The sequence below is a fragment of the Nycticebus coucang genome, chromosome 15, assembly GCF_027406575.1.
Source record: "Nycticebus coucang isolate mNycCou1 chromosome 15, mNycCou1.pri, whole genome shotgun sequence".
Lineage (NCBI taxonomy): Eukaryota > Metazoa > Chordata > Mammalia > Primates > Lorisidae > Nycticebus > Nycticebus coucang.
This window is the reverse complement of record NC_069794.1, coordinates 15274614-15289829: the sequence shown is the minus strand read 5'-3', so window position 1 is coordinate 15289829 and position 15216 is coordinate 15274614. Positions and strand designations below refer to the sequence as shown.

The 15216-nt window shown below is 38.0% G+C and overlaps 1 protein-coding gene across 1 annotated transcript in view; it reads left to right on the top strand.

The window, feature by feature from the left end:
- The window catches only part of LOC128566914 (heparan-sulfate 6-O-sulfotransferase 3), a 281547-nt gene that overhangs the window by 132231 nt on the left and 134100 nt on the right, over window positions 1–15216 (top strand). The window lies entirely within an intron of this gene.

Genomic DNA, 15216 nt, shown 5'->3' with positions numbered 1-15216 from the left:
TCACGGAAGTTCCTGATCTTCAAAGAACTAATATACTTCTATACTTTGACAGAAATGTGAATAGAAACAAATAAAACACACAGGCACATACACTTCTTGAACATATACATGTAAATATACAAAATAGTAATTCGAAGTATAAATTTAATTCTAAAATTTAAATCTCCATAAATCTATATCTAAACCTAGATTTAGAAAAAAATAAGAATATATATATTTGTTCATTTTGAAAGGGGAATTATATACAGAGTAGTCATAAAGTTCCTGTGCAATTTTAAATAGTTGCCTATTTTAAATGGTTGTCTATTTTAAATTGCACACAAACTTTATGGCCACTCTGAATATGTATATATTTTACTCAATTTCTATTATAATGCTAGAAGGTACATTTGTTTTCTATTTCATTCAGGAAAAAAGGGGGGGATTGGGGTTATTTCATTGAGTACAGGGCTTCCTCAAGAATAAAATAGGTGGAAATGTTTTCATATTTGCAGAATGAAAATTTCCCATTAAAGTTCTCTCCCAAGCGGAAATCTAGTTTTCAATTTGAAAGCTATTACCATTTGAAGTAACAGTTTTTCCAGTTTTAAAACAATGTAAGATTTAGTCTCCCTTGGAAATATAGTTACATAAAAGTGTTTTAACAAAAGGATGAGGCTGGAGATACTATTGGAAGGTTAAATGAGGGTTGGAATCAGATTTGGAAATCAGCCGAAAGCAGCCTAACAGACTCGCCTCTCTCTCGCTAGCGTCCACTCACAGCCCACGTGGCCTCTCCCTCTGCTGTCACTTTTTTCTTTGTTCATCTCCATCTTTAATTTTATTTTGACTGTCAATCCACTGTATGCATCAGTGAGAATCTGAGAGCTAGCCAGTCTGGGTGGGTAGCTCATGGTCATTGCCTGACTGGGCAGAGACCTGTGCTCCAGGCCACCCTATATGGGCAGTCACCTATTGATAAGTTCCTCTGCTGTCCCTTGCTCATCCCTGATCCAGGAAGAGCCATCCGTGACCACAGGCAGCCCATAACTGCCTCTTGAAACAGGAATTCCTATTAGTTTTGGGGGGGCTGTTATAACAATGCACCACAGCCTGGGCTGTGAGCAATTTTATTTTCTCACAGTTCTGGAGCCTGAAAGTCCCAGATCAAGGTATTAGGGCAGTATGGTGGCTTAAGGTAGTTGCTGAAATAATTGGAAAGACCAAGTAAAGTTTTAGTAAGAAAAAGAAAGTTTATTAATGACCTCCATAGCAAGCTGGTCCCCATCCTAGTGACTGCAGGCTCCTTGGAAAGTACAGTTTGGGATTTTATACACAACTTGGAGGAGTCTCTCAAAGCTGCTTTGAGTACCAGTTGCTTCTTGGAAATCTCCCAGGGTCTTAACTCTGTTTTCAAAACAATACACTGTAATGTCTTGAAAACAACCCACTTGTAGGAGCTTAATAATGACCTCACCCACAAGGTCTTAATCACTCTCATTCCCATAATAGCCCAGCAAGCCTGACCCAAACTAATTCAAAATAGCCTAAACATATCCATTCATCCATCTTGCTCATGTCGAGCTAACTGCCCAGCAAAGGTGTTGGTAGGATTGGTCTCTTCTTAAACCTTGTTTCTGGACTTGTAGATGGTTATCTTCTCCCTGTGTATTCACAGAGTCTTCCCTCTGTGCAAGTTGGTCTAAAATCTTGTCTTCTTGTAATAACACCAATCATACTAGATTAGGACCCTCCCTGATGAACTCATTTTTATTTAGTTACCACTTTAAAAACCCTACTCCCAACAAGGGCACATTCTTAGGTAGTGGGGAGTGAGAACTTCAGCATACGGATTTTTGAGGGACATGATTTAACCCCTAAAGACTCCACGTGGGCAGAGCCACTTGAACCAGAAACTGGATCTCAGGCTGCAGACACTGTAATTGACATGTCCATTGCCACCTTCACTTCTGTTACAGTTACATTAAACAAGTGGATCTTTACTGAATTGCCAAGCTATGAGCCACTCACATCAATTGTAGGTAGGACTAGGCTCAATAACTTTCCCAGATGAATTGCTTTGTGATTCTCATTTCATCCCAAGAAATGCAGATACCTATTTTTTTTTAAGTCCCTATTGCCAGGTTATAGTAGTCTACCACAAAGTTTTTGAGGTCTAAGTCATAATTTTCTAAATTATTTATGAATGTGTTCTTCAGAAAAGACCAGGAAAAGTTGACAAGTCCTATGAAGTCAAGATAAATGACACGTTCTGCTCCTTTTCATCTGTAAGATCCATTACTCTGTCAAAGGAGTAATTTAGATGGCTGTGATTTGTTCCTCAAAAAGTTATTTTGCTTCTTCCAGCACCCTCTCCTTGGGTGTGGTAATCAGCAAGTTTTGGTGTTTAGGAAATCTCATCAAGTGAATTAGAAATAGGAGGAGTGTCAAAGTCATAAGTAAGTAGAGAAAAGTTGGGTTTTTATTTGCCTATTTTCAAATACTTACTACATCACAGTGTGTTCAGCAAATCTGTGGGGTAGAGCCAGGGTCATCTCTATGGGTGTTAGGGGGAGATTTTGGATTAAAGGAAAAAATTATTTGTCAGATCAATTGGATCTTAGTTTACATAAAACGAAAGTAAAATGTAAGAATATGTATATCGTTGTCATATCAGATTGAGAGGTTTTTATATTAAAACAGCTTGTTTAGGTTTGTTTGCTTTTTGATAGGATACATTTTCTCTACCAATAAAGATGAAATAAAACATAAGATAAGAAATATCATTAGAAGAGGAGGGAAATTAATCTGATTTCTGTCAATTACATTCTGATTGGCTTTGCATCCCTCTACTTTTTTGCCCACAGAAGTGGTATCTGGCTGGAAAGCCTTTCTATTAACAGCATGTAAATAGGCTGGTTTTCTTACAATGGTCGTGCACATTTCTTAGTATTTTAAGTTGCATTTAGACTTATATGTGTATATATATGCATATATATGTGTATAGTGTATACACATGTTATATATGTGGGTATATGTATCTCGCTCACATTTTCCATTCAAGAAAAATTAAAGTGAAGAAGTATGTTACACATCTTTTTCATTCCTTGAGCTGTATTTCTTTTTTTAAAAAAGATTTATTTCCAGGGTATTATTAACAATGTCATGCCCATGTTGCTTGAGCTCATTTCTCTTATACGTCTTATGACATTGTGTTGTAAATATTTAATTACATCTCTTTTCTTTCCTTTTGAATTTGAGTCATACTAGACTCAAATAAATCTTATTTCCTATTCTGGCAAATATTGTACTTGGCCAAAATGTTTACTTATTTATTGTTTCATACTGAGTTCTTTAACTTAGAGAAATAATTTCAGAAGTTGGTCCTGTAATATTTGGAAATACTTCTATTTTTAATACCTATATTCTATTAGTCCATTTTGTGCTACTGAAACAGAACATTGCAGATTTATAATGAACAGAAATTTATTGGCTCATGATTCTGGAGGCTGAGAATCCAAGATCAAGGGACTGTCATCTGATGAAGGCCTTCTTGCTGTGTCATCCCCTGGTGGAAGGCAGAAGGGCAAGGGAGAGGAACATGGGAGCCAAACTCATCCTTTCATAACAGACCTACTCCCAAGATAACAGCCTTCATCCATCCTCTCTGTCCTCATGGCCTCATTGTTGCATTGGAGTTGATTTTCCAACACATGCTTCTTTAGAGGACACATTCAAACCAAGACCACTAGTTTAGCATTATAACTAACATTTAAAACCAAATAAAGCCAAGATTGGGCTTCTTGACTCAAAAGCAATGTGAAGAATTGATAGTAATATAGACTTGCTTAGATTTAGGTTCTGATTCACCTCATTATTTGTGTGACTACCAATGAGCACACTATCCACTTCATTATGTTTTGTTTTTCTTATCAATTCAGCTATTTATACAGCCCTTACAGCATGAGGAAGATCTCCATAGGGAATGAAGAGAGGAGAAATTTAGACAGATGCTTCCATTATTTATAAGACAATGCATTAAAATGTCAACCCAGAACTCACCCTGGGTGTGAAGATAATAGGAAAATTATACGTCCTTCCTCAGCTGGTTATAGGAGGAAGAAGTCAACCCTGTGAGAACCAGGGGAATTAGTGCCAGGGGTCTGCTCTATGAGTCACTACACCCTTAATGTCTGGCTTGCCTGAGAAAAATATTTCTCTGCTTGTTATTTCACTTCCACATGGTGATGTAGTCTTCAAATACCTACCTGTTCCCTTATTAGGTCGTTGAGTAGGGCCAGCGTTTCTCTCAGGGTTCCTAATGTCAATAACATTGTCAGGATACTGGCATCCTAGTGTTCTAACGTAATAGTCAAAAGTAGACTGATGAGTGAACTGGTTAGTTAATGAATTAATGAAGAGAAATGAGGGCAACTTCTGAAAACTCGAAGCAGTCTTGTTTAAAGCCCACTGCCTCATTCTTCTGGCCTCAGCCCAAGAGACTGGGACCGTGGGCTTCTAACTGCCCAGCCCCCAGTGACTGTGAAATGATAACATAAACACATTTACACACTCATCTTTGGCTCCCTTTATTTACACATCTGTTCCTCACAGGCATCATAGCCCAGCCTGCTTCAGCAATGGCTACAAAGGCAGAGCCAAAGATCGGTCACCCTCAGCATGGGCAGGTACACACACACACACACACACACACACGTCTCTCTGATGCTCTCCTTTGTTTTAGTAGGAGGAGCTCACTTGAGTTCTGCTCTTTCCTCGCTAGCTACCCCCATCACCTCCTCCTTTCATGGAGGGTGACTGCTGGTTACTGTGGCAACAGTGCAGCATGCAGCTGGTTATTCTTTGAGGTAGACATCACACATTCATTCATTCATCAAACATTTAAGGATCCAGTATGTGCTAAGATTTGATAATGGGATCAATAAGTTCAAGAGACTTGGCCCTCATCGTGAGAGCTTTAGTCTGTCAAGGGACTTTGGGTATAAGAAGAAATAGGAGTGCCTAAGACCCCCAAAGGCCCTAGAAACAAGGAGGAGGAAATCAAGGGAAGGATAAAGGATAGCTCTCTGGGCTCCAAAGGAAGAGACCCTGAACACTCTCCCAGCATAGCTCTTGGATGGGTTTCTTACCCAGTGTTTGTGGGTGGGGGGAGGCTGCTCCAAAAGACCTTGGCTCATCCCACCACCTGTGTGTTGGGTTCAGCTGAACCAAGCAGGCTACACACAGTCCTTGGTCTTTCACCATTTTCTGTACTTCTCGGTGGCATCTAGGAATCTCATCACACCACCATGTCATCACCACATGATCAGCAACTACCCCTGGACCTAAAGAAGTTGTAACACAGCCCAGGCCCTGTAGAGTGGAAACCTAGAAATCTTCCCATATATTTGTAGGTTCCATGAGATCACTGGACTTCTCTCAGAGGGGCTAGAGAGAATGAATTTGGATGTCATTAGAGGATGGGAAAAGAACACTTTCATTATACAAGTACAACAAGCTGCGTTTCAACACAGGTGTGAACAGCATGCTAACACATCTGGGGGAGGGTTCAGAACCACCATACTCCTAAGAGGTCAGACAACAGCTCCTAGTTATGTCTGCATGGGCACCGTGGACTGGCTTGTGAAGAAGACCAATGGCTGACCTGCTATCTTGGTATAAACATTCCCTCCTCCAATCCTGCACAAGTTTTCTTCCCACTCCAGTGATACTTACACTTCCAGGGAACTCTATACTTCATAAGGGTCATTACTGGAATCACAATGAGGATAAATAATAGAAAAGAGTTTGGGGCATGCAGGTGAGGTAGGAGGGCATGGAGAAAGAGCAGGATGGCATTGGAGCCACACAGATGTGGTGGGGAATGCTGGCCTTCCCGCTGACTAGTTACATGACATTGGACAAGGTATTTAAGTTTGTGGGCCTCTAATTGTAAATTCTGTAAAAATGGAGGAAAATGATTTAGCTACTTAAGTTGTTTTTTTTCCTAAAATCCTCATGAATGTGCCATGTAGATAGCTGGCTCCTTTGCCTAGTTGAAGTAGTGGACTCTGCTTATAGGATTCTCCATAATTATGGCTCTATCAAGGATAATAACGTCCAATCTTATACATTTTGTTTGGGTCAATTTGAAGCATAAATGTTAGCACTAGAACTAGCCCCCGCAAATAGGCTTTATGCTGATAACATAAGAATTCCTTGTTAATAAGAAAGTATTTTTTTTTGGGGGGGGGTGTTAATTTTTTAGTCCCTGTCATGCTCAGGCAGGAAAATAAGCAATTCTGATGCCTTTTCATGATCTCTTAGGGAAGGGAGAAAGTGCAGCCTTCTATTTTAGTAAAATCCTTTTATTTTTATTATAATAAATTTTTTGGCATCTTTTATATTTTTATTTTATTTTTTAAACAAATCTAGGATCTACTCTGTAAAATTTGAATTCAGTCAAAAGGCCACACTTACAGAAGGCCACATGTTCCCCATGCCTGCCTTGTCTCTGCAAATCATTCCCACCCTCCTGCTACTGGACTTAACTTTCAAAAAAAGCAAAGCTGATCCTGTCACTTACCTGATTATGCCCTTCATTGGACTTATTGATATAGGTTGATAAGGGGTAGACCTGGAAGACTCTTAATTAACCCAACATCTCTTAGTTCCATCCCCCATACATTCCCCCATGGACTATTAAAATCACTTTAAAATGTATTTTCTTAGCAATGGATTATTTCTTCAAAGAAAATCCAATTTAAAGACTGATATGGCAAAAGAATAAAACTGGGCTGCTCTGGTTGAGCTGCGGGATGGATGTGTAGAACCCCAACACAATTTGTTCCATTACTCCCACCTCCCCCTGTTGTTTGCAGCAGGAGAGATTCTATGCAGCCCAATTTTGAACCTCTGTGGATTTGTTGAACTTGGGGCCATTCAGTGAACAGTCCTTGTTCTCTCATGCCTTTCCAAACTTTCCTCCTCCTCACTTTTCCACACTCTCTGTTTGAAAAATACTTCCTCGGCGGCGCCTATGGCTCAAGGAGTAGGGCGCCAGTCCCATATGCCGGAGGTGGCGGGTTCAAACCCAGCCCCGGCCAAAAAAAGAAAAATACTTCCTCATCTTTTAGTATCCAGTTGAAGCATTACCCCAGTGCAAAATTGTGGTGACCACCTGGGCACAATCAAGGATCTGTTTAATGTGATGCTCAAATGTACTACGTATTGCTATCTGTCGCGTATGCTGAGCTGCTGGAGGCCAAGAAAAATGTATTATTTCTCTTTGTGTCTGGACCATAGTGAGTACATCATAAATATTTGGGGAGCTAATAAAACACAGTTCATAAACTTAATAATTATTTTCCTTCCCTGAAAACATTAACACACAGGGCTAAGATGTTAAGGATACTTTTCCATATTCTGACATATATGTATTTGTAAATGTATATATAGATATGCCCTCTTTATATTTACAAATACATGTTGAACTCATTAAAATTCATTTGTGTGCAAATATTTAGACCACATAATAACTTTTAAAGGCAAACAATCTTTTCTTTTGGTATTCACCATGCCCAGGAAAATCTTGCCTGCTAAAGCTAAGGGTTTTATTCCTTTCCTGTGTTTAGTCCATCCTTTGTTCCTATGCAGTCATGTTTAAAGATTTGTATGAACACAATGATTCTTTGATACATGCTAAATTATCAGAGGAACTCCAGCTGTAAATTGGGAAAATGTGAGCGAATGGCTTTGACTCCAAAGGCCACCAGTGACTCTTAGGGAACTGGACACAGTGGATCATGGAGCTGAGTACCTGGATTATAAACCTGACACAAAAGAGACTTCATAATAGCAAATTTTGTTCATTAAGCTAAAATGCTTCAGGTGAATTCATGGTGGAAACCTCATTAAGGGCCAATAAAGAGAGAAGCTCTTGTATTGATATTTTAAAATAAATGATGGGTTTATTTCTTTTGTTTAGATCATGATGCAACCTTGCATCAGTTGATGGATTTTTCCCCAAGCCTTTTGTTAGTACCAAATGAAAATAATTCCAGAAAAGCACCTTATTAGCATTATTTGAAAAAGAAAATCATTGACATGCTTTCAAAAGCAACTTTATATCCTCCTATTCATTTTTATAAACAATAAATTAAATTACCATTAGGTATTCTGTGTAAGACTTTTCCTTTTTTATATAAGACCTTATACTGATCGAGTAAAAGTTATTTCATAAAGATGTGTTTGATGCAACAGTGTCGTCAAAAAAATTATTTGCATTACCTGTGCTATTCTCTGTGCCTTGTATATTTAAAGTATCTGCTTATCATTCTTAATATTGACAGTGTGTTAGAGACGGGAGTGTATAATATATCGTTTATGATATTTAAATGTCAAACACTCCTTCATCCTGCTAGAGTCCAACTATATATAACTGCTCCCATTAAATGTGTCTTATCTGTGCCTCAGTTGGAAATGTCAATTAAAGAAAGAATTTAATCTCATTAGAAAAACTCAGTGACATTGCCATGATATTCACATTTATCTGTCAAATTATGTCTTTTCCCACATTTTGATGTTTTAATTAAACATGTGCCTGGGCAGAATTTTTACTGATGGAGACAGTCCTCTAAAGCAGTTTCTTCTTTATTGTAGGTTTATTAAGATATTGTAAAAGCATGAATTCTAGCAGGTAGTATTTCATCATTGATTTAACAAATTTATAATTCGTTTACTGATGTCACTTTATTCTAAGAAAGTACTGTCCTAAGCATTGTATAAATAGGATTAGTAGCCCTTCATACTAATGGATTTTGGTTTATTTGGTAAAGTCATTGCATTGTTGTAAAATAATCATACGTTCTCAGGAAACATTCTTTCATTATATGCAGTTGGCCAATTAAGTTTGAGAACTCATCCTAGAAAAAGTGCTATATACCTCATTGCTGAGTATCACTATGGTCATCTTTGAAGTACTCCCTTTGGGAAGCTATGCGCAGATGACAGTGCCTAGTTATCCTTCAAAGCAATTTTGGAACTCTTTCTTTTCAGAATGGCCATCAAAGCTGTCATTTATGTTCTGAATGTCATCAGAATGTCTTCCTTTCAATATTTACTTTACCTTTGGGTAAAGAAAAAAGTCAGTGGGACCAGATCAGGTGAGTAGGGCAGGTGTTCCAGTAAAGTTCTTTGTTTACTGGCTAAAAACTCCCTCACAGACAGTGCCATGTTAGCTGGTGCATCATCATGATGCAAGAGCCATGAGTTGTTGGCCAATATTTTCAGTTAAGACTGTCCTACCTCTTTCTCTATTGATGTTTACTTAGTTTGCTTTGCTTCTCACGGTCAGCTGACAATGTTGACACAATATTTGATGGATTTTCACAATGTTTTCATCAGTTCTGCTCATTCTGGCTGCCTAACTTCTTTTCATTAGAAAAACATTTAGCCCGTTTGTACACTACTATTTTCTTTGTGGCATTATCCCCATAAGCCAGGACAAACATGTCTCTGATTTCACTTCCTATCTTGACAAGTTTAACAAGAAATTTATGAATGATTTTGTTCATTGCTATATTTTAAGCTTTGACATTCTCACAGTGGCACACAAAAACACACAACAACAGTAATGAACACCAAATGCCACTCAGTAAGACACCACCACTTGTCAACACAAACACAGCAGTGAGACATTGATATACCAAGGTTATGAAACTTTACCAAGTAGTTTGTATGGTGCTGCCAATGTATGGGCACTATGGCAAGTTTGCAAATTTAATTGTCAGACATCAGTAGGTTTAATTTCTATTAGTGTTACTAGACTAGTACTGTCTTTGCATTGCAAAGTACAAACTTTGGCAATGATAACAACAGAAACTAAACAAATCCTTAGTCTTAGCATAATAGAATACAATTTCTTGTATCTTCAGTTTAAAACAGTTTGTAATAAGAAAATTACAAACCACAGAATTTGTATCTGAAAACAGATTTAGAGGGTAGTCTTTGTTTTTAATATAAGTAGACATTTCTGTGCCAAGTTACTCTGCATGCCTCTCTAATTAAAATGATCTTTGTATATGGGGACATCTAAAAGGTTAAGAGCTAAGTAATTTTCTAAAAGTTCTTACTTATCAAGAAATGATTAAGTAGTTGTAATTTTGGAGGCACCCACTTTGGGTAGTACAGATACACTCTGATTTCACACATACGTGTGTTTCCCCATTAACTAGACTATTTTGTTCAGAGTAAAAATATTCTATACTTTCTACCATATGTAATTTCTAGAAATCTTGGTAAAATAATTGATCTTTCATCTCTCTTTTTGTATCTTAAATTTTCTAAATGTATTTTCACTGCTTCTTCTGCTTGGATGCTCCAGAAGTTGGTCTGCTTTAAACTACATTTCTGCATCTAGAGACATCATGTTCCGAGGCAATGGGAGATGATAAATTTTTGAACTGCTTTAGATAGCTAACTTAAACGTTGACATTATTAATAATATCTGACACCATCCAACACTTTTGAAATAGAGTCTTGCTTGCAGTCAGAAATGTAAGTGGAATCAGGGCCGGGAGACGTGGGTATATTAAGTTTAGAGGTTCTCCAAAACTCAAGCCTAGGAACAAGCTTCTCAGTATATTCACATATTGGTGAACAGTGAGAGGAGGGCCAGCTGACCGTGGAATAGATTCTATTGCAATCCTGATGCTTGCTAGAGGACCAAACTTTGAATGGCACCTGGATCTGAAGTGTTCCCATTGTGTTGTCATCCCTGAACTCAAAATCATTTCATACTCTTGATACTTGAATTGACAGCCCTAACCTGTTATCACTGGGCAGTCCAGCTCTATGACAGGAAATGTGAAATGTAGCTAATTACAGTGCATTTCACAGTGGTATATGACAGCAAGGATGCTACCAGAAGACCCACTCAAGCAAGAAGCTACTAGATACATTTAAGAGCTGCTTCTCTGGACAGTGACAGAAGAAAAATGCTCTGTGTGTGTGTGTATGTATGTGTGTATATAACACATACATAAATAATGCATAGAATAAATAGATATATAAAAATAAGACTGACTTATTTGTATAGCAGTTATGATTTTGTTCTTTAATGCATAGTATAAATATAGATATAATGTATATAAACAAGACTGACTTATTTGTGTAGCACTTATGATTTTGTTCTTTAGCTTCTAGCAAGAAATGATCAATACATAAAATAAGTATTCAGAACACAGCATGTAGAAGTTACCTATTTGGCAGTGGCTGGTTCTCTTAATCTGACAGTCTTCTCTTTTTAATAGTTAAGTATCATTTAACTATTATTCTCTCTGCCATGATTCCAAAACAAACCAAAGAAAGGTGATAATGCAGGTCAAACCATTCATTTTGGCTTTAAGTAGACCAGATATTGATTATTTTACTCAAGTGAAAGGGATTTCTCTGCAGATAGTTTATTTCTCTCATTACCTCATTTTTTGTCATATGAAATAGGACTACTGATGGTAGAAGGAGTATTATACTCTTAAATATTTGCCATAGACTGTGAAAGACCAAAATCCACCTTGTATGTTGCCATACTCAAGTTTGCATCATAAGCCCGTAGTTATGGTCCTGATCAATCATTTATGTGGTGGGTTGGGTTTCATGCCACGAGCACGTGTTTGATGCTACATAGAGAATAAGCACATTAATTCACTAATTCAATGAACATCTATTCAGCACCAACAAATCCGAGCGACCATGGCAGTTAGAATGTTCTGTTCTATAAGAATGTAATGTAAATAAATTTTGTGCACACATCAACAGTGTGCCTTTTTCATGATGGGACTAATGTGAAAAGAAGTAATATTATACCTCAAGTGGATAATATATCATCTCTTAAACACAGACACACACTGGGAAAGTGCACGGCAGCTGCATTTCATTCCCGTTTTCCCCATTTACCCAGAATAATTTCTCGAAACTTCTGAGGAGCTAAGAAATGTGATGTACATTCATGTCGTGCCACTTAGATTCCCCGCCAAATCATAAAGGCCAGAGAGTAATTCAGAGAATGAGATGTTCAGAAGGCATTTTAGATGCTCATTTAGTGACAGTGACAGACAAAATCACAGGTATATAGCTTTGGGGTTATATTTTAAAACTGAAAATAATTTCATTTTTGAAGTATACGACTTTACTCACCTAAGTTATTACTTTTTCACTGGAAAAGTAACCCATCATTAAATTTTCATACAAGGAGGAAGACACTTGCCTGCAGTTGCACACAACTCATCATCACACTTTCTCATTACCATTCACGTCTCCTCCAATTTGGGGTCTCATTTTACTTACAAACACAGCCTGAAAAGCTTCCTCTTTGCCTATGTATTTGAGCAAATGATGACCTTTCAAGTCAAGAAAATAACTGTCACAAATGAAAAGATACTTCTATCGATGTGAAGACAAGATTGTAGTTTATTTCACAGCAAAGTGTTTATCTGTTTTATCCCCCCTTAATAATTATAGTTTATTACCTATGTAAAAAGTGCTGAAATGGTGCTTAGTACAGCTCAGAGGCCAAAGCCATCTGAAAATGTCTGGAGCTGTTGTGGGTTCTGTTGAATGTAAGGTATCTGAACCTAGTTGGTGGCTTCAACATTCTGTCTTGTGTTGGCTAGGCTCCTGTAAAAAGTTTTGGTCATCGTTTTTTACATTATTGTTATTGTTTGAGTCTAGTAATATTTCTATCTTTAAAACACTGAAGGCACAAGATGGCCCCTGTATCAAAATGTTCACAATCTGCACCACTAAATATTAAAATGGAAAGTTCACTGATAAAGCAAGTACTCTTAAGATCAAGAAAAGTTAAAATGTCATGTATTTGTACCAGGCCTCTGATCATGGTTCTTATATAATATTATAGCTAGGGAGCTTCATTCCCTACTGTGGAAGGAGCCTTAGAATATGGGTGGCTCAAAGGGGTAGGGCACTGGCCCCATATGCCGGAGGTGGTGGGTTCAAACCCAGCCCCAGCCAAAAACTGCAAAAAGCAAAAAACAAAACAAAACAAAAAAACCTTCTTCTATGGAGAAGATAATGCTGTATAACCTTGGTGAAGAGGGATGAGATTCATTGCCATATGTTTCAGATATATTTTATCATGCATCTATGGTCTACAGTTACTTTTCATGCTATTCCCCACTGGGTACTCCAATGCATGTAATAATCAGATGTATATTAAAATGTGGGTTTTGGTATTTAACAGTCACTGGATATAAAAGTGCAGTTTAATTTACGTGTGCCTGTTTCTCCCTTTCCTCAGGCCCTCTTTTCTCCTTTTTTTGTTAAAAGAAATACTGAGAAAATACCAGATACATACTTTAAAAGCCAGGAGAATCTTTATGCACTTTTTTACAAATATGATGGCAAAATGTTCATTTTGTGAACATTCTCAGTATAACAAATATACAAAATACTTCTGTTAAAAATAATCTGTGCAGTGAGACAAATTTACACTCTCCACTCCCAGTGAATAAATTATTTTCTCCACAGCATAAGATGTGCGTGGTTTCAAGGCAGGCTATTAAAAGTTTTCTTGTGGTGGAAACTTCTGAGTTTGGGATGGGTTTTTGGGCTATAACACATGGTACGTGAGTGTGTGTGTGTGCATGTGTTTTTGCTATTTGGTCACAGTTGGCTGAAAGTCAATTACTTTGAATTTGGGCAACTTATGTTTGCAACACATCTAGACAGGGTGAATTTAAAGAATGACTACAATATGCAGAATGTCTCTAAACATGCTTGCGGTTGAGCTCACTTTGGTATCTTAGATTTGTAGGAAATGAAGGGCAGAAATGATTACATATTTCCAACTCACATATCAGCCGATCTCTGAAAAATCTGAGGCACTTTCCTTCTCTGAAATGATCTGGTAGCGTGCGCATCAATCCTAGAGGCAGCATGTGCTCCAGGCTGGATGCTGATGTATCTAAATATTATCATGGGTGAGGGCAGGTGTGCCACTGGGAATAATAGTAAAAGTTTAGGGGGTTGTCAAAATTGAAACCTTTTGTCTTTCTAGGCATAGCAACAAGAAATGGAGAAGAAAATGCCCATGATGCATAACGACAGACACTCTGGCTAAACACTAGATTAGCCTTCATTTGCATAATCTTGATAATAAATGTATAAAGGAAATTCACTAACTTTGGCCCCAGATTAGTCTACCAATGCCTTTCCAACCCTTAGTGGCACTAAGCTAGGCTGAGGTACTTCCACTGGATGCTGTGCTTTTGTGAATTTGTTTCCTTTTTTAAATGGATTTTGATATCGTGAATTACATGACTTCACCCAGTTGGTGGTAGGAAGAGGCAAGCCTGGTCTAGTCTGGAGCCCACGGATGGCAGACACAGAGGGCTTACTTCCTCCTGCTTTTGACTGCTGCCTGCACCTTTGCAGGTCTTCTGAAGAGTAGTGCTGAGGGAATAACAAAGAAGAGATGCTCATTTGACATAGAGGTTTATTCTAACCCTATCAGCTGTCAAATTCACAACCTCTAAATTTAAGAGTGTTTTCGTTAATGAGTTTTTCTTGAACTTATGAATCTGTCAGTTGTGTGGGAACACCTTCTCATCTACGGTGACCTATTTAGCATGATGGAATGTATTTATAATCTTCATTAAATAAGTTGCCTATTGCCATAAAAAGCAATATCTCCTCCATCCAGCTACCATGGTCAGCTCAGGGTAGGCTAACCATGCTTTACTAATCCTCATGTCCCAATACCCCTCATTCTGAGCATCCTCATCACTGCTGTCTGAATCCTGCTTATGCTTCAAAATCTAGCTAATTCCTATCCTCTTTGAGGCTTTTCCTATCACCCTAGTCCAAAGAGGCATCATCTGCGGAGTACCTATTCCTTGAGCCCTGGGATAGGGCCCATGTATTTGGCTGGATGGGCGGTGATGAGGCCATGTAATGTGATGGACAGTGACTCATGACTCATGGTCTAAATGGGTTCTGCTGCTTAAGCATTGTGTAATTTGGGGCAAGTTATTTAACTTCTCGGAGTCCTAGTTTCATCATCTGTAAAATGAACATAAAGTACAATCTTCACAGCAATGTCCTGAGGATTACAGGACATGGCAAATATAAAGATTAGTAGAGTATATACAGTCAGCACCCAGCGAATTGTTACCATTGCTTTTCCTCATTAGGGTCTTGGAGGGTAGTTAACATTAATCT